Source organism: Topomyia yanbarensis, chromosome 2 (genome assembly GCF_030247195.1).
Source record: "Topomyia yanbarensis strain Yona2022 chromosome 2, ASM3024719v1, whole genome shotgun sequence".
NCBI lineage: Eukaryota > Metazoa > Arthropoda > Insecta > Diptera > Culicidae > Topomyia > Topomyia yanbarensis.
In genome coordinates, this window is record NC_080671.1 from 86404682 (window position 1) to 86425386 (window position 20705).

Here is a 20705-nt window from a genome sequence, read left to right on the forward strand (position 1 = left end):
GAGTACCCCGATTATCGCAACACCATTTGAGCCAATGCGATGAGCAAAGATGACAGACGCTGTTCTAATCAAAGGCTTCAGATTGGTAGGATGATAATAGAAACAGGGTAAAAATAGGCTTATTACCCTACATGCTCTTTTAAACACCTTTTTTTAAAAAACAATCAAGTGTCCCCAAATTAGGGATCAAGTCTCCACTAATCAAAGAATTTTACCATTTTTTTGTTGTTTTCCAAAAATGCTCATAGCTCATGTCCAATATAATATTTCCATGTATTTTTTTTTATGATAATCAGTCAACCCTAGAAACAATATAAAACTACAAAAAATACATAGTTTTTTTTTATTATTCCACGGAGTAGGATTGAAAAATAAAAAAAGGGAACAAGTCTCCTCAGTCTCCCCTACGTATAAACTAAAGAGACTAAAATAACAAAGAGACGCCATCTTAATTCAGTGAAAACAATTCAACTAGCTACAGGTCACAGGCAACACTGCAAATGTGCAAGCCTCACCAAACTTGTTTGTTGTTATTCCGTTTGTTTCTTCTAACCAATATAAAAATCCGATGCTACTTCTGGTCTGCTGAGTTCCTCGACCAGCTAAAACATAGTTATATCCGCAGGAATCGTATTTTGCAACAGCAAAACCGTATTAGGCCAAAATTTATTATTTGCATCCTTTGATATTCGTTACCCTCATGCTGAATTTCGTGCACGATTGTATTGTAACAAATTTGGTTTGAGGATGTAATTTTTATCTTTTAAATCTTTAGTAATTTTAATGAAATGCATAACAATACTTCCTTAAAAACAATGCCACTTAATGCTAAACATTTACGATTGACAACTCTCTTGTTCGTTTGGAATGACATTGACAGTAAAATTGGAATTCCAAACGGAACATGGCGTCTCTTTGTTATTCTAGTCTCTTTAGTATAAACTATACATTGCCCCCAACTGCAAGTGAAATGAGTGACTCGCAAAATAAACTGCGCCCATTACGGGAGAGCACAATCGCGATGTACTTTCCGCAGACTTGTATTATCTATCTCAAGATAATCTATAATTTCGTCAAGTTGTTGCTATATGGGAAACACTCGAGTGCGATCGAAACAAAAACAAACGTCAAAATGTTTTCTCACTCGCACTGATGCAAATTAAATGGGCGCGTAATTCAACGCATGGTCTGGTGGCGCATGGCTGAAAAGTCGCAAGGTGGATTAAGAAAAGATTCGCAATATTAGGCTCACAGTGCGCGAGATGGAATAGTTGAACAAGGTGAAAATGGAACTTGTGCTTACAGAATCCACGTTTTGGCACCCGATTTTGAGATGATAGTTGGAAACGATATTTCCGTTTTACACAAATTCATGCAAAAAGCACCCAGTTTTTTTACTACTGTTTACACAATCTTCACGAAAATTAATCAACGTATTTGGGGCATTGTTAGAATACAACTGATTAATTTTTATGAAAATTATGCCAAAAGGTCTGGAATTTATATTTAACCGTATCCATCACAAATATCACCATGTCCAAAAACTGGAATTCAATATCCTCACTATGTGTGTAGTAAACAGTAGCGCTGCTGAAGAAATTAAACTATCTAACTCAGGTCATTTTCGGTCTTAGGGCGAAGACCTCAATTATGTTCGAATTATGCATTATCAATTATGTTCGAATTAATGTATTCACTACACTTATTTGTGTAATTTGTAACCTTGAAAAAATTGACACCAATTGGTATTACAACTAACCAAAAGTAGCCCACAAACTTATTACTATTATACAACACAATGTAGGTTATTATCAAATATGTAATTTGATCAGCTACACCAAACCAGCCACAACTTCATGAATATGTACAACATGTGAATCGTTTATTACCAGCTATCCAGCCGTCTGACGTCGCCACATAATCTCAATGAGGAGTAGTTTTCGCGTGTGATTGTTTTAATATGCATGATAACACGCATCTAGTGTCTCCGCGGCTATGAAATAGCACGTACCGTTTCGTACCCGTTATGAAAAAACATTTTTGATTCGAACGCCGGTCGAATTTCGAATCAATGTCGTTTGTTTGGGCTAATCTTTTAGGTTAAGTCCTACGGAGGCAGGAATTCTGTTCGTTTGTACAACCGCAACACATTGACTGGTTGAATCGCTAAGATAGTGGGAAATTACTTCTGTACCGCACCCCACAAGTGCGGGGGAGGGGGTTATCAATGTTCAGAGTGAGGATTATGTTTAACAGCTGACTGAGTTGGTAATTGTATTCCTATCACCGTATGGAGACAGACGAATGCATTACGCGAATCTTCTGTGGCTTAGTTTTTGTATTTTTTGATGCAGTTCGTGATTTGGGGACTGTGGACAACGACGTGATTGAACATCGAACGGAAATACTTTTGGGTGGTGGGCATTGTATAAAATGTATGTTTTGCGAAAATAATTAACAGTTTGTGAAAGTGTTTTGATAGAGATAGGCCTCAGAATAAGTTTCCGTTGATTAAGCCGCAATGAAGTGTAAAGTATGTGACTATTAAGAGTTTATGTTGCAAATTTAGTGGTTAACATGTTATCGCCATTTATGTGATATGCGTCAATGTTTCAAGAACAGTGTTTTAAATAAACCCCGTTGTTAATTGTTGTTAATAGTCATCTATCTTTCTTTGAATTAAGCCTAGACCGAGAGGTCGTGCGATATCCGATATGTTGAAGTGTCTCAGCCAAGAATAGATGTTATAGAAGGCGACGGCAACGGGAATCCCTAAAGGGCGAACACGAAATTATTGCGACACCGAAAATGTCATGCCAATTTTCTTATAATGTTTAAAATCAAACCAAAATTTTAGGGTAGTTTTATACATATATTTACTTCAAAAATCAAAAGAAAAGTTAATCGATGGAGCCTTGAGTGTAAAATTGAACGCATTTTCGCTTGATGCCCTCCATCAAAGTCTTTACAGTGTCATCTGGTACCAGTTTCTCAGTTTTTTTTCCATTTTCTTAACATGTCCTTCTCGTCATTGACTGTTTTCTTGCTCTTCCGAAATTTCCGCTTCATCATTGCCCAGTACTGCTCCACCGGGCGCAGCTCCGGACAGTTTGGCGGATTCATGTCCTTTGGAACAAACTGAACACCTTCACCTCCATTTTCGTTGAATCGAAAAACACGACTTCGAGTTTGGCAGCATGCAAACAATACACTTACAATACATTTTTACTCAATGGTAAAAAAGTTATGCCCTGTTGAATGTGTCGCAATAATTTCGTGTTCGCCCTTTATGTCAAGGTGTAGCTCCATGCCGATGGTCGAAGAAACTAAAATTTGTCGGTCGCGAACTCAGTTTGCTGTGTTAAGCCTCTGGAAGTCGCATAAATGGCTCACTAAACGGAAAAAAATCCGTTCATAAATTCATGAAATAATGATCACGATTTCGTGAACTGAACGATTTACGAAAATCGTGATCAAGTTCTTGAAAATATGAATAATAAACCTCGTATTCATGAAACTATTTGTGTTTCGAAAAAACTAGTTCGCCTCGAATATATACATAGCGTTATATTCGTATGTTTGGCTGAGTTACTGTGGTTGTCCCCTGCACACGTTGAGTTTTTCTAATGATTCTGGTTCATAATTTGGAAATACACAGCCGACAGTGAAACGATATTCATGATTTCAGGAGCTTATTCACGGATTTTCGTAATTTCTCATCACGTTTCCGTCATAAGTTTACTGCCTGTCATAAGTTTTTCTGTCAGAATAGCGTGTTTTATGTTCATGATTTGAAGATCTTTGTCGCGATTTTTTGAATTGGCCTAAGATGAAGCTGTCGAATTACAAAAAAAATGTGATTTTGTGTGGCAATCGATCTGTAGATGTGTCAAAATAAGCCATTTTTTTTATTAAATACCTCCAAAAGACTTCTTGAGGTCTCATGAAGGTCTGACACTAGCTTTGTTCTACATTTGCTTTCCTAAACAGTGGTAAACATTTGAACACTCCAGAGTTTCACTCTGTCAGAAAATGTAGGGCCATTGGAAGCTAAAACTTCGTAAAATCACACTCCTGGACCTTTCTTCAAAATCATCCAGTGCAGTACTCTGGGTCACTCTTGCGAGTTTGAACCGCTCATATGGTAGTCGGTCTTTGCCAGTATTGCTCTTCTTCCATCCATTGAAGTTCTGGAACGCCGATAAATCAAAAGCCCTTGTCGCTGTGTTTATTATATTTATTACGCATGTCGTTTGCAATTTGGCATATATCCCAATTATGGAAACGTGTCAGATAAGGAGAGTGGAGATGCCAACTTGTCATTAACATTTCGCAGCGAATTTTCATATTCATTTAGGATATCTTTTATACTTTTTGTGAGCTGCTGTACTGTACTGCGGGCTTTGGAAATAATCGTTGAAGTGTTAATAAGAAGCAATACTCCCAATGACCGGATGTTCGGAGTTCAAATTACTCGTTTCGAATAATCGTGCGACTTTCGTACGTATTGCTAAGATCATACTATAATTTTAGTCTCTTTGAGTATGATGTACTACTCCCAAGTATCATACAATTGGTTCAATATGCAATTTCAACAGGTTTTGATCAATTACGGGAAACTCACGGGCGGTTAACTAAGCTAAGCTAAGCTAAGTGCACTATATCATTAACACGATTTGAGACTCTATAATGTTTTATGGTGCTCAGCGCAGTTTCCGTTTTCTGTCCAAACGTCGCACTGAACCTTATCAAATGAATATGGATGTTCGAGGTTCTAATAGTTTCCTTATATATATATATATATATATATATATATATATATATATATATATATATATATATATATATATATATATATATATATATATATATATATATATATATATATATATATATATATATATATATATATATATATATATATATATATATATATATATATATATATATATATATATATATAGGTGAAATAAATTACTCCAAACAGAGGCGTAGCCAATTTGGGTGGTTCGAAGAATTTTACAACGTAAAGCAGCACATAATCTAACAAAAAAAATTTGACGGTCGATTCTCCTAGAAGTAGTTATGGAGAATACACTGTTCAAACTAATTCAGTTTGAGAGTTAATGTCTTCAGAAATGTTTTCCAGAGTGTATAAATTACTTCGTTGAAGACATTAAGGGTCCATGTGTTCAGGCTATTTATATTTTCCTTTAAAATAAATTATTATGATCTTACTGTTTATGATAATTCTCTTCTACTATTTATAAACAATAAAAATTAACATTTTATCCAAAGCTTGAATTTGTTACTATGTTTCAATTGACGCAAGGTTCTACTGTATCGATTTCGTTGGCTATTTTCGGTAAATTTAAGACTAAAAGAAACGAAAGAAATGAAATTGAAAGACGGGTAGATGTTCTAGAGCGAATCAGTTATAAACTCATATGGCTCATATGGACATTATCGATGCTAGCAGAAGGGGAAAAGAATGATCGCATGGTTTTAGAAAAAATAGGTTTAAGAATATTTCGTAAATATCATTTTACAGTTCGATCAGTGGCGTAGCCAGAAATTTGCTTTGGAGGGAGTTTTGATGAAAATCGTTGATTTTTCGGAAAATACTAAAATTTAATATGAGTTTGATAAATTATTGAAAATTCAGAAACATAAGTAGTCTAACAGATGCCATTCCAGTCTACAAACAAGGAGAATCAACATGTTTCCAACAACAACAACAACAGTTTTCAAAACACTATAGATTATTTTCTTGTATAATATGTCAAAGAAGTCAAAGAATGGGATCTTTTGATGTTGATGAGCTACAGCTGCTCCTCGATACGCCTACGCCGAATGGAGTAGGGCTCGATCCTGGGCCAATCACTTGCAGTCGCCCTGAACGTTGAGCGCCCTCAGGTCCTCCTCAATCGCACGAAGCCATTGTGTACGCGGCTTGTCACGGCTTCTTCTGGGTTCATTGTTGAATATTGTCTACGCTTGACGCTCATCCGGCATTCGGACCACGTGTCCAACCCACCGCAGTCTGCCGTGTTGTATAAGCTTCACAATATCCGTTTCTTTATATACTTGGAATAACTCATGGTTCGTTCGACGCCGCCAGATTTCATTCTCCTGCTTACCGCCGAGTATTGTTCGTAGCACCATACGCTCCAATACTCCTAACCAGTGCTGTGCAATCTCACGATGGTCTTTGAATTGTGAGGGTAAATATGAAGTGACCGTATCACCACAAAAATGACAGTTATTTCATTTCCATTTTCCTCGGATAGTGTTTCAGTTAACTATCTCTCACAGAAGCCGTGAGAGAGAACGCTTTGAAATGATAGCCAGATTGAATACCATTTATTTTGTATTGGTATAGTAAACGAAATATTATCAGTGTATTGCATTCAGGCAGCATGCGGTGCTTTGTTGATTTTTTCTCCACCTTTCTGTTTCTTTTATGCATAGCTATTTATGTGAAACCGCCTGTTTGTTAATTCAAGCTCGTTGTTTGTAATAAGATGCCAATTTGCCTTCCTCTCAATAATAATTCCAATGAGTGAGAGATTCAGAAGAGAACCGTCTGATTGTTGTCAATTCATTGGAATGAGAACCGTAACTCAATAAGCATCGCTTACTGTTTTAACTGCTAACCGTTTCATTCTCTTTTGTCTAGCAGGTTTGCCATCAGTACTGTGATGGAGCTCAGCACTGCTCCTAACGCTCTACAGTCGGCTTCCTTTAACGTCAATGCTTCATGACCGTATAAAGCCGCCGGGCGAATCAGGGTCGTATATAGAGCGAATTTCGTCTTCGTTCGCAGACTGCGACACCTAAGGGGGTGTCTGTTGTAGAGGGCAAAAATAATCGACTTCTTTTTTATCCGCTTAGTTGATAATATTGAACCTCTAGGAAGGTCTTCCGCAATCTCGGTGGCCACGCGGAACTTCTTTTATTTTAAACAGCCATGCATTCCCCGCGCGAATTTGCTGTAACACACACACAGATTTCAATCTGTCGGCAACAATTTTCGAAAAAACTGCCAGCAATAAAAATACAGTGTAAAAAATACACTGTAAACTACTCCTACCTAATTTTTTGTGGTTCATCGACTAACTACAAGTCTAAGCTTTAGAAGATTTATTGAATTTCCCGTATCAGACAATTTTATCGAGAGCTATTGTGTTCGCAGCGGCGCTCCTCGACGTGGAAATGGTTGGACGTCTACTCTTGGAACGCTCGTATGTGTGGCTCTGTGTGACTGAAAATATGCCTTCAAAATCGTGAAACAAAATAACTTTCGTTTTGAGCACTTTACACCAGACGCTCCCCTTAAGCTGGTTACGAAGTCCGTAATAAGCCCTATTTGCAGCCGTAATACCCCTTTTCACCTCGCGAGTAACATCGCGATAACGATTACTACGTCACTAAAGCTCCAAGATACACAAATTAATCTCCAATTTCAAATATTACACCATCTTGCACTACTACACTACCACTACCACTATTGGAACAACGTTGTTTACCAACGACCATATACTTTGTTTTGCCGGTATAGAGTTTTCTACGGCTCATGTACGTACACGCCACATGACACAAATACTACATTACAAGCTGGTGGAAAATAATAAACAAAGACGGCAAAAGTAAATGGGTTTGTTTTCAACCAGGAAACATCATTAGTGTTCGTGAGACCGGTCGCAAAGAACTCAATTATTCATGATGACGCAAATGACTCTTCCATGGCACGTTGATCGATTCCGATAATTTCGATATCATTCGCAAAGCCCAGGAGCATGTGCGATCGTGTGATGCTGATACCGTTCCTCTGCACACCAGATCTCCCAATCGCTCCCTCGACCGCTATGTTGAACAGTAGATTCGACAGTGAATCACTCTGTTTCAATCCATCAAAAGTTATGAAAGATATCGAAATTTCATCTGCAACCCTTACACTCGATTTCGATTCATTCAGCGTTACACGAATCAGCCGTGTTAATTTCGTCGGAAAACCATGTTCTAGCATAATTCTGCAAGTTGTACTCTCGGAATTTATCAAGGATTTGTCTCAGGGTAAACATTTCATCCGTCGTTGATCGACCCTCGCGAAAACCAACTTGGTATTCGCCAACGAAGGACTCCGGTTCGGTCTCAATCTGTTAAACAAAATACGGGGCAGGATTTTGTACGCCGAATTAAGAAGGGTTATCCCTTGATAATTAGCGCACTTCAGTCTATGCCCTTTCTTAAAGAGGGGGCAAATGAGGCAGTCTAGCCAGCTAGAAGGCGCTTCCTCTTCGCTCCACATTTTCGACTTAATATGGTGTACGACTTCATATAGTAGCTCACTGTCATACTTTAGGTTGCACAGAGAATGCGCAAAATTCGCAAACGAAAAAAAGCAGTTTTTTCCACACCGTATGTCAGATCTTGATAAAAATCAATCAGCAGTACTGTAACAACATTCTACACAGGCTGATTGATTTTTATGAAGATCTGACATACGGTGTGGAAAAAAACTGCTTTTTTCGTTTGCGTTTTTGCGCATTCTCTGTGCAACCTTAAGCAGTTCAGCCGGGACCGGGAAAGAACAGCTCCTTGCGATCTTTTAAAGTGAGATGAACGTTCGAAAAAAATTTCAACGTTCAAGATCACCTAATTTAAAAATCCTTAACTTTGAGGGATTAACAACTTCGAAGAGTTATCCAACATAAAATACCGCATACTTGAATATAAAAATTTTAGTGATTAGTTCTCATAAAGGTACCTAATTATGGAGAATTAACTCTTCAAAAATAGTAAGAGACTTGGTGCCTTCAGCAAAGTTATTGATAATGTCACTTTAAACAATTTTTTGAAAATTTGAAGGCAGCATGAATGCAGTATATCGAGATATAAATCAACATGCTATATTTCTCCTTAGTGGAGAAAAATTTAGGTAAAAACTGTTTTTCTGCACCAAGGAGAAAATCGTTTAAAGCCATCATTACGGGTTGAGAACACCAAATGTTTAACTAAATTAGTTATGGAATTTTCGCGTCAACTTCGTCTCTTTAGAATCCGACACTAGATAGCGCCGAATTGATACCAGCTCTAAAAAAACGGAAACACACTTTGTGTTTCTGGGCAAACCCCTAGTCCTTTTAATATTTGGGAATTTTTTTAAAGCTAGTTTTCTAAAATATATCTTTCTTGAAAACTTTAGAGACTCATACCTTGAATGTAATGTGAATTTTATTGTTTATAAACCGCAGAAGAGATTTATCAAATACAGTAATATCAGAAAAAAGCTTGTTGTAAAGGGTTTCCACTACTATGTATATTTCGATACTCTGATATATGGGATATTCATGTCTTCAACAAAGTTGTTTGAAATAGCACTTTCGAAAACTTTGCTGGAGACATTAAGTCTCGATCTAAATTTGCTTGAAGAGTAAATTCTCTATAATTACTTCTAGGAGCATTAACAGCCAAAATTATTTTACCAGAAGATGAGTAAGTTTTACGTTTTGAAATTCTTCAACGTTGCTTAACATCGAAATTTGACAGTTTCGAATGAATGCGAATCTGTAGAGCATTTACTTTACTTTTCTTCATTATTCAAGCTCACAACTTGACAACGAGTCCTAATATCTAGTACACGAAATTGTATTACGCCAATTCAATTCAGCACTGAAATATACATCATTAATAGCCACTTACTTGAAACATATTGAAATATTTGTTAAATCCAATCCTGCTTAGTGACTGTTCATATAATATACAATATGTTCATATAATATACAATAATATACAAAATAATATACAATAACAAGTAAATCCTCATCAAAACCGATCCTGACCTGCTAGAGACAATTTGTAAACAGAGGGGTGGGCGTAGCGTAGTTGGTAAATCGATTGCCTTGTACGCACCGCACCTGGGTTCGAGTCCCGACCCCGCACATAGGGTTAGAAATTTTTTATAAGAGATTTTCCTAACCCGAAGAGGCGAATGACCTTAAGGTTAAAACCTCTATAATCGAAATAAAAAAAAAAATTGTAAACGTAATTTTTCATCATCTTCCATCTAGTTTCCGAAATGTTATTTTTGTTATTAATCACATTGAATATTTGTCTGAACTCGGTGAGCAAGTTTATGTTTTATAGATAATCAACCTATTCAAACTTCCATATTTTGGAACTTTTTTCCAAAAATGTGCTCCTAATAATTCAGGCAGTTATTTTATTTTACAGTGAAGTAATTTGACAACTATGGGATTTCGGCTAAGAGATAAATTACAAGATCCCCTTCCAATAATTTTCCAAAAGTCCTCATGATGCTTAAAGCAAGCTTCTCAATGTAGTGATCGGAGAATATTCTTCCAAACATATTTTGTAAAATATTTAATTTATTTAGTCAGCATCAATTATTTTTTTTCAGTCCAATTAAATTTGGTTTGGGGGTGGGGGTTAACCCCCTAAACCCCCCGCTGGCTACGCCACTGGGCTCGATATACTCGCCACACGTAATATTCATGCCGTCAATAAAGTTGTTTCAAATGACAGTCTCAACAAATTCGCTAAAGATACGAAGACCGCTATTTTTTTTGAAAAATTAATCAACCTATTTCAGAAATAGCGCAGCCACGCAGTGGCATGAGTGGCCTAAGGGGTGGAAAGAGAGGAGGGGGGGTATGCCATTAAGGGGAAGGCGAACCTTATAATATCGCAAAATAATCGAGTTTTTATTACATCTATCAATGGATAAACTATCTAAGACTAAATCAACAATTTCAGAACAGGGGTCAAAGATATGGAATGGAACGCAATATGCCAAACAAGTATGAGAGCGCATGGAAGAATTTGGTCATAGGGAATAACACTCACTTGTCCTCCTTAAATATTCTTTCAAATTGATGGGATAACACTGTTCAGCACACGATCGGGGAGCAGAACGAAAAAAATGGCGAAAGTTTCGGGTCCCAGGAAACACCTGGCGAAGAATTTTTTGAAAAAAATTGGAGCCGGGCTTCACAGTTTAAAACCAAAGTTTGTATGGAGAACTAGGGGTGTTCAAGAGGCAAGATATCAATGAAAATGGTCATCTTAAATTTTCGCATAATGTCTTACATAAAATGCTTATTACATCGAAAAAGTAATCTATGCAAGTTTTTAGCTCAATCGGAGGTCATTAAGGGGTGCGGCGTTTGAATATTGTTTTCATAATGTAAGAAAAAATCCAAAGGGGAGTACATGAAATGTTGAAAATCGAAAAAAATCTAAGTATGTCTAAAAATAGCATGAAACATCAGCATCTAGTCTCAAAATAAACGAAAACCGCTGAAAACAAATTATAAATTTTTTTTAGATCCAAGGGCTTGGAAATTTTTGAAAAAATGAGTCGAAAATCGAAAATTGTACTGTAATGCCCTACGATTGAAAAAAAAATTCCCATCGAACTGGGCTTGGTAGCAGCACAAATAAAAAGATGGCAGGGATTTGGAGTTCCAACTAAATCACCGCCAAGGAATTTTTGAAGAAAAATGGAACGGGACTTCACAGTTTTAAACCAAAGTTTTGTGAAATTTTTGAAAATTTGCATCTTTTAAGTGAAAATGAACATTTTTGATCGAATTTTTCTAACGTACTGGGCTTGGGAGCAGAACAAATAAAAAGATAGTAGAAATTTGCGGTTCCAACTAAATCACCGTGGAGAAATTTTTGAAAAAAATTGGAACGGGACTTCACAGTTTATAATTAATTATAAAAGATACAATTTCACGAAATTCTACAGTTTTCTATCATTTAGATAATTCAGTGACAAGCAGGCCAGCTGACCCATAAGACTGCAATTGTATGCAGATTTTTAACAATTTTTTCATACCGTAATATATCTAAATTTTCAAAAAGCTGCGTCTTTCCCTTCTTTTCCAAAAATCGCGTAAAGCGGATGCATTTTGATTAATTTCCGCAATCATAACTATTAAGTGCCTTCTTGCAGATATATGTAGATATAGTAGAAACGGTTGAACAAACGCCAGAGGTTGAACTGGAAGGGCGATATTCTATTTCGAAATCTTTACTTCAACCGTATTACTGGTTTTTCGCGACAAAATATACAATATGTAAATATCATAACTGCTTGCCTGAGTATAATGGTTTGACAGTCTTACTTTTGCTGTGTTGCTTCAGTGTCACATTTGTTTATTTTTAACGCAACAAGAAAATAAATATTGAACCACCTTAATGACGTTTTTTTATCTGCCCTAATCAACAGTAAATTTTATTTTCAAGATTTTTTAATGTCAGAAAACAAAGTCAGCGCATTAAAATTGCTTGAAAAAACTTATTTTTTTTATTTATTTTGCATCGTCTTCGAGCAAGCTCGTACAGACTGGTGGTAACTTATACTAATATTCATAACAACACAACATTATATTATACGATGAACAACAAAACACAACATAGGGAACAGTAATGAATAATCATTACGGATATCTAAATCAATTCTATTCAAGTTGTTGAAACTCTCGAAAGAAAATTCCTTCTGGCTAAGTTGAACGGTTCAGCGCCATGCCCCGTAAGCTAACATCAAAGCCTACTTTGAAGGACACATGCGGCATCGTCGATGTCGATGATGGTGGTACTAGTTTCTGTGCAATAATTGCGTCTTCTGATTCACCAACGCAATTCGAAACCATATCTATAATTTATTTGGTCAATTTGGTCAACAAAATAAAAAAAAATTGAGTCACCCTAATAAACAGTTAATTTTATTTAATATATATTCCGATGTCAATAATGTATTCAACTTACCAAAACTACTTGAAACCACCTTTTTCGAATCATTAGAAAGTGGCGATTGTGGTCTACAATCTCCTCTATACCGGGCCACACTGTGGTATGCGGTTTGGCCTGTTCTCAATCCACATTAATTTGATTTCTAAATATCATTTGTCAAATACACATGAAGGTGAAACTAGAAATACATCTAGTTTGGCATTTCAAATCTTTGTTTTGAATTATTCACATGTCTAGAGGTAATATACTTCGCTTTGTTTGAGCTTCAACAAACACTTCGGTCGCGTTAGGGGACAACACTTCATATGCGACCGTTTGTGTTCGTTTTGGTGTTGTCCCCTAACGGAGCGTTTGCAACGGCCGTGAAAAAAAATTCATGAAAGCACGAAAATCTAAGAATACAGTATTGTTCTGTGTCTATCGATGATCAAATTCTTAGAACAAATGGATGCTCTAAAGTTGGAGTTAGAGCAGGTTTTTTGATAAATACAAGTGTAGGTTGGAAAATGAATATTTTGCTCTGTTGTCCCCTAACGCGACATTTTCACCTCTCAGAATGAAATGACAACCTCAAAAACATCGAACCCATAACATAAACGTTGTGTTAGGACTTTTAAAGTATTCAATTCAGTGTTTTGAGCGTACATCATAGGATTTTTCAAACGACAAGCTGTTAACAGTTGCATAATGCGTGCAAACGTTGTCCCCTAACACTGGAATGTGTCTAAAGCTCCTGGATAATTCTAGAACGTGCAGGCGTGTTAGTGCCGCTAGCCTTTCTTTTCATAAGAACCGGCAACCCATTCAAGACAGCCTTGAATGATCTATCGGTCTTGAAATCATATGAATAAAATTTATATAACTTTTCCGTAAGATACTGGAGTAGTCGTTTATGGCCAATCAAGTCCTCCGCTGTAACTCGACATTCTCATCTTCGGAACGTCGAAAGCTTAGTTCGAAAGGCTTTGAAGTCGGAGATCATCAACTGTTTTCGGCGGAGGTGATTGCTTTTTCTTCTCATTACGCACACTGCGAGGAAATTGACAAATTTCTTCAGCTTCACATTCGAATGAAACAATAGAATTTTCGTTGACATGTTGGAAGAATTAAGTATTTCTTTGGGCTGAATTATTCTTGAAAAATGTTTTTAGACTCAAAAACACTGATTGAGTAGAAAAAGTAGGTAGGCTTGAGAATTGGTGACTGATTCGAACGAAGGTTCAAGCCTCTCGTTATGGGACGGACGCTGTTTTGAGCCGCTCTTAACATGGGGATTTGGGATTTTAATGTGTCTACTTACCTCAAATTTACGCGCATTGATCAGGAACAAACTAACTGAATCGATGAACCTATATAAAACCCTTTAAAATTTACCGCAATTATTTGTTTACAGTATTCTAATAATTATGTTTGTGTCGTATTCGTTTATTTCAGATACATTTACCTGTGCTAGTATTAGCTTTGACACTGTCCAGCATTGTTGGGACGAGCGAGATAGAAAGGTAAATATTTAATGGTTCTGAAGATTTACTGCGAAATGAGAAACATGTACGACGATGCATAAATGTGTAATTTTCATGTGTGTTTTGTTTCATGGTTTTTTTCATCGGTGGTTTAACATTTCGATATAACTTACCGCGGTGGCGTAGCCAGGAATTTGGTTTGGAGGGGGTTTTGATGAAAATTGTAATTTTTTTGAAAAAATGCTAAAATTTAATATGAGTTTGATAAATTATTGAAAACTCAAAAACATAAGTAGTCTAACAGATGTCATTCCAGTCTACAAACAAGAAGGATCAACATGGAACAGTTTTCAAACCTCTATAGATTATTTTCTTGTATAATATGTCAATGAAGTCAAAAATTGCGATCTTTTAAAGTGGGACAAATGATCTAAAAAAATTTCAACGTTCAAGATCATCTAATATAATAATCCTTGATTTTGAAGGTTTGACAACTTCGGGAAGTTATCAACATAAAACAGCGCCTGCTTTGATATAGAAATTTTAGTGATTAACTCTCATAGAGGTAATTATGGTGAATTAATTTTTCAAAAATATTAAGCGACATGGTGCCTTCAGCAAAGTTTTTGATAATGTCATTTCAAACAATTTTGTTGAAAATATGAAGGCTACATGAATTCATTATATAGGGATTTAAATGGACTGGGCCTGCTATATTTCTTCTTAGTGAAGAAAAATTTAGGTGAAAACTATTTTTTTCTGCGCTACGGATAAAATTGTTTGAAACAATCATTACGAGTTGAGAACACAAAACCTATAACTAAATTATGGATGAATGGAACTGAAACTTGCGTTTCGACTTCATCTCATCAGAATCCGACACTAACTTGGTGGGCGGACTAAGCTAGCGCCGAATTGATGCTAGCTCCTGAAAATGGAATCACTCTTTGTGTTTTGAGTCCTTTTAATATCTGGGAATTATTTGTTTTAAATCCAGTTCCCTTATTTTTTTTGTAAGCTTCAAAGGCACCTTGAACGCAATGTGAATTTATTATTTAATTACCGCAGAAGAGATTTATCAAATACAGTAATTTCAGAATAGCTTGTTGTAAAGGTTTTCCACTACTATATTTCGATACTCTGAATATGTGGGATATTTATGTCTTTGACAAAGTTGTTTGAAATAGCACTTTCGAAAACTTTGCTGGAGACATTAAGTCTCGATCCAAATATGCTTGAAGAGTAATTCTTCTCTATAATTACTTCTAGGAGGATTAACGGTCAAAATTATTCTATCAGTAGATGAACAGTTTTACGTTTTGAAATTCTTCAATGTTACTTAACATCGAAATTTGGCAGTTTCGAATGAATGTGATCGTAACCGTTAAAACTTTATCGAGCATTAATTTTACTTTTCTTCATTAGTCAACCTCACAACTTGCAGTACTAGTACGTAGCACACAAAATTTTAGTACGCCATTCATTGCATCCTGCTAAGAGGCTTTTCATATAGTTGATAATACAACAAAAATCCAATGCTCATAAAACCGATCCTGACCTGCTAGAGACAAAATTACATCACCTTTCAACTAGTTCCTGAAATGTTATTCTTGTTGTTAACCATATTGAATTGTTGCCTAACTCTACACAATCTAAAAAAATACATTTTCAGCAAATGTTGAAATGTATGTAAGTTTTCGGTAAACAAGCTTATGTTTTATATGCAATCAACCTATTCAAATTTAGATTCCCATTCGAAAAATTTTCTCTAATCCATATTTTGAAGCATCTTTCCAAAAATGAGCTCATAATAATTCAGACAGTTTTTTACATTGAAGTAATTTGACAACTATGGGATTTTGGCTAAAAGATAAGTTACAAGATCCCCTTCCCACAATTTTCCAAAAGTTCTCATGACGCTTTAAACACAGTTCTCATTGTAGTGATCAGAGAATATTTTTCCAAAAATATTTTGTGGAATATTAAATTAAATTCGTCAGCATCAATTTTTTTTCAATCAAATTAATTTTGGTTTGGGGGGGGTTGTAACCTCCAAACCCCCCCCCCCCCCTGGCTACGCCACTGACTTACCGACACTATTGAAAATAGCAAACATAACAACCCTTTGTGATACAGTTAACAATATTTGAACAAGTACTTGTTTTTCTTTAATAGATAATTATATATTTACAATGAAACTAGATCAGTACTTTTACTCGGCATTCGTTTATTTTTGGACACCGTCAAACGTGGTCTGACCTTAGTAGAACATTCCATTTTTCTGTTTACCACAAACAAAACAAACTGACTCGACACCTCTGCTGCCTTTTTCACCGTTCACTTTCCAATCGACCAGAAAACCGTCCCTGATCCAACATATGCCAAAACAACAGCACGGTTGAGGTTTCACAGCTTCGATCGATCGCGCGATATTTACGACCCAGCGAACCCCGGCGTGATTGAATTGCTTCTGGCTATTAACCGCACTGCATGGTCAAACGAAACGTCCGGCGGCGGTTCCCGTATTCCAGCGAGCGGCGTCAGTGCCAAAACGAGCGGGTAGAACACATAAACAAAACGCCAAACGAGCCGTTTAAATCCGATTAGCTTGCATGATTAGCGTGGGTGCGAAAAGTAAGCAGAGATTTTCCCGTGGCGCAGCTTTCGAGTTGTGAAAACTCGATTATTCTGACCGACTCGGGCGCGATGCCGGTTGTTTTCTTGTTGCTGTTATTCCTTCATCGGCAAATGTTTATGATCGTTCACTTTCTCGAGTATATTTATGCGTAGTAAGCGAGAACATACGAATGGTGTGGTTTTATGAACTTTTTGGTTCTCACAGAAATTGAGACGGTACACAATGTAATTATTGTAGGTACTAATAGTCTGAAATTCTTTCCACATTTTGGTATGCGGAAAGTTAAGGTAAACGTTCGTAAATTCTTGAATATATATTAGAGTACCCATGAATGTATGGGGAATGTGGTCATCAAATTTTCCCAGCCAAATAGCCTGTTTGCTTCGAAATGACTTAAAGCATGAAGCGTCGAAATCTAGGGCTTACATTTCATCCTGTGAATTTTAAAGTTATTTTTTATGGTAACAAAACTTCCCAATGCAAATTCAAAATTTCTGCTCACTTGAATACGTTTATGGAGAATAAATCGCATTTCGAAAATTAAAACTTTGATCCTGTCCAGTTATGTATAGAGATTTTTTCAAAGCTATACGCATTTGGTATGAAAAACACAAGTTTACCATTTTCATTGGCACCCTAATATACAAACATACATCATACTATGGGTTCAATGTAGCATAAATCTAATACTGTTGGTGGAATCGTGCCGCCTAGTAGAATTGTTGCATTTTTCACTTTTAAAGTAACTTTTTCAAAGAGATAGTTTTGGAGTAGTATTTATAAATTTCCAAAATTGGGAGCAAATTAAAAAAAAATGATGTATATTAATGGTTGTAATAGGCGGATCAAACGAATGCTTGTTTTCGTTACGATCACTAAATTTCGATTCCAGACAAGCTAACTATAAACTAGCATGAACATCAAAGATACGTTCCTCATAAAACGTGTTTAAAATTACAATTCTCCAACGCATTCGATTAAACAAGGCATTAGCCTTACTGCACTTACATAACATTCATTTTATTTCCAACCTATTTTGCATTTCAATTGATTGTCACCTGTCTCCGTCTGTCAATTTGGCATATGGGTCGCTAATCTTCTTCAATCTTTTTCCTATTTCGTTTCATTCCCAGCTTTACCACCTCCGTGCATCACGATTTGCACCATCATGACTTACACCATCATGACCTCCATCATCATAACCTGGATCATCACGACCTACACCACCACGATCTGCACGCCGACCTGCACCATCACCATGCCGACCTTCACACCGAGCTGCACCATCACGATCTGATTCAGCAACACGGTGACCACTTGCACCATTCGCATCACGATGTGGTAGTGGCAACGCCGCAAGCCTCCGGCTTTTGGAAGAAAAGCTTCGTGTGGAAACCTCGCTGGGTGAAATCGTGGCAGGAGAAGAAAATCTACGTCGGCATATGGAAGCACGTGTGGGGGCCAGTGCAGGTAACCGAGTGGGTTCCGATTCCGAAACCTCCGCCAGGTTGGGTGAAGCACTGAAGGGTTTGGGCGAATTAGAAATGGATGATTGTGTACTGAAATTTGGTAATTAAAGAAATGTTTTTTTTTTAATTTTTAGTTGTAGATATCTAGACATGGTTTTAGCATGTCCAATGTACAAAATAATGTTAGGATTTAAGTCATTATGAGGATACTGTGGTTTAAATAAATTTACAAACACGTATAACAAGTTTTAAACGGCGCTCTCTACATTTTTATGATGACCAATATCTAGGATCAGTTGCTTAAATTGCTCGAGATCATAATGTACGACGAACTTTTTGCCTACTGTAAAAATTACTAAAATTAAACGCAAGGCTGCTTTCGATAGAGTTAATCACGGAATTCAGCATGAAACGTTAAATAGGTTAGGCTTGTCTTCGGCTATCGTTGCACGGTTCAGGTCATAGTTATCGAACCGCACTGTCTGCGTGAAAATTGAATCATCCACCTCGGGACATTTTTCGAATCTGTCAGGTATTTCACAAGGCAGCAACTTGGAACCGTTTCTGTTTTCAATTTTCATTAATGATGTTGATTCGCTACTTTGCTAACTTCCGTTTATTTTATGCTCGCGATACAAAAATATTCAAGGTCATCAACAACATGCTATACTGCATGGAACTTCCGTGTGTCCTGGATATTTTCGTTGAGTGGTGTTCGTTGAACGTCAAGCATAAACGAATATCACATTGTTTCCTACCATCGGTAGTAGAACCCAGCCACCTACATTTTTTTTATTCATTTCGTTTATTTGATAGGCACAAATGCGTTAGCTTGGCGGTGCCAAATTCTTTTATTTTTACATTTTGGATATTTTAAAACTAGGAGGTTACAATGTTGAAATATTTTTTTTATAAAAGAGAAAAATTTTACAGCTATCTTAAGACTAGAAATAAGATTCTATATACAAGAGAGGGAGCAAAAAAAATTTTTTTTTTAAATTTTAAAACAAGGAATTCAATAGTAATAGTTTTTTAGGAAATATTTACAGTTATCTTAAAACTATCAATATAGTTTGGTACACAAAGGGGGAACAAATATTTATGAAAAATTTCACCGGTTTTTTAAAACTAGGGATACAATTCTATTTACAAGATGGGGGACAATAGTTTTAACAAAGAGATAAAATTTCAAATATCTTAAAACTAGGAATACGGAATGCAAATTTGATTTTTTATCGGAGACTTATGGTCGGTCAAGATATTCAGAGGGGGGATTATTTCCAAAATCGGTGTAGAAGCAGTTGTATCAAGGACAGGGGAGAGAAGGCGTAGATGGTGACCGGGAGAGAAGAGCAAAACTTGCAACTTTCGGACAAACAGGAGTTCAGCGAAACCAATTAGCGCCTCAATCTAGTAGGTCGGATTGGCGGATGGTATTCTTCGGACCCGCGAGGAATCCTTCAAAAGTCATCGGACCTCGAGTCGCTCTCGGTTCAGTTTCCGTAGTGTCTGGAGCTGATCGGTTCCACATGGCAGGAGGAAGCTTCTAAAAACGAGAAATAAAAAGAGAGGGGGTAAATTGGGATATTTATCGTTTTTATGAAAGTATAAATAAGGGACATATAGGGGAAATCACGATTTGCTAGCATATCTCGGACTGGGACATTGGGTGGTCTACCTCGGGCCCGAAGGGAATCCTTTAACTGAGACCTGGCGTCCAAATACCCGGCGCATACCCAGACAACGTGCTCGATGTCGTGATAGCCCTCGTCACAAGCGCACAGACTACTCTCCGCAAGCCCAACACGCCGCAAATGCGCATCTAAGGTGTAGTGGTTGGACATAAGTCGGGACATTACACGAATATAATCCCGACCCACATCCATTCCTCTGAACCAAGGCTTCGTTGATACCTTTGGGATAATCGAATGTAGCCATCGTCCTAGTTCCCCATTACTCCACGAGGTTTGCCAACTGTTGAGCGTCCGCTGACGACAAATACTAAAAAATTCGTTAAAGCAGATTGGTCTTTCGTATATATCACCATTTAATGCACCCACCTTTGCTAATGAGTCGGCCTTTTCATTGCCTGGGATAGAGCAATGAGAGGGGACCCAAACAAAGGTAATCAGATAAGATTTTTCAGATAACGTACACAAGGACTCTCGTATCTTCCCCAGGAAATATGGGAATTGCTTTTTGGGCTTCATCGCACGAAGAGCCTCGATAGAGCTGAGGCTGTCCGAAATGATGAAGTAGTGATCTGTTGGCAGAGTGTCGATGATCCCAAGGGTGTACTGAATTGCAGCTAATTCTGCGACGTAAACTGAAGCAGGATCATTGAGCTTGAAT

The 20705-nt window shown here is 36.9% G+C and overlaps 1 protein-coding gene across 1 annotated transcript in view; it reads left to right on the plus strand.

The window, feature by feature from the left end:
- Positions 1–18077, plus strand: part of LOC131678740 (uncharacterized) — a 36695-nt gene extending 18618 nt beyond the window's left edge. The window contains exons 2-3 of the mRNA XM_058959025.1: positions 14218–14285; positions 18018–18077. The gene's annotated coding sequence lies outside the window, so the exon portion shown is untranslated. The remainder of the gene's footprint in view (positions 1–14217; positions 14286–18017) is intronic.
- Positions 18078–20705: the final 2628 nt, after the last annotated feature.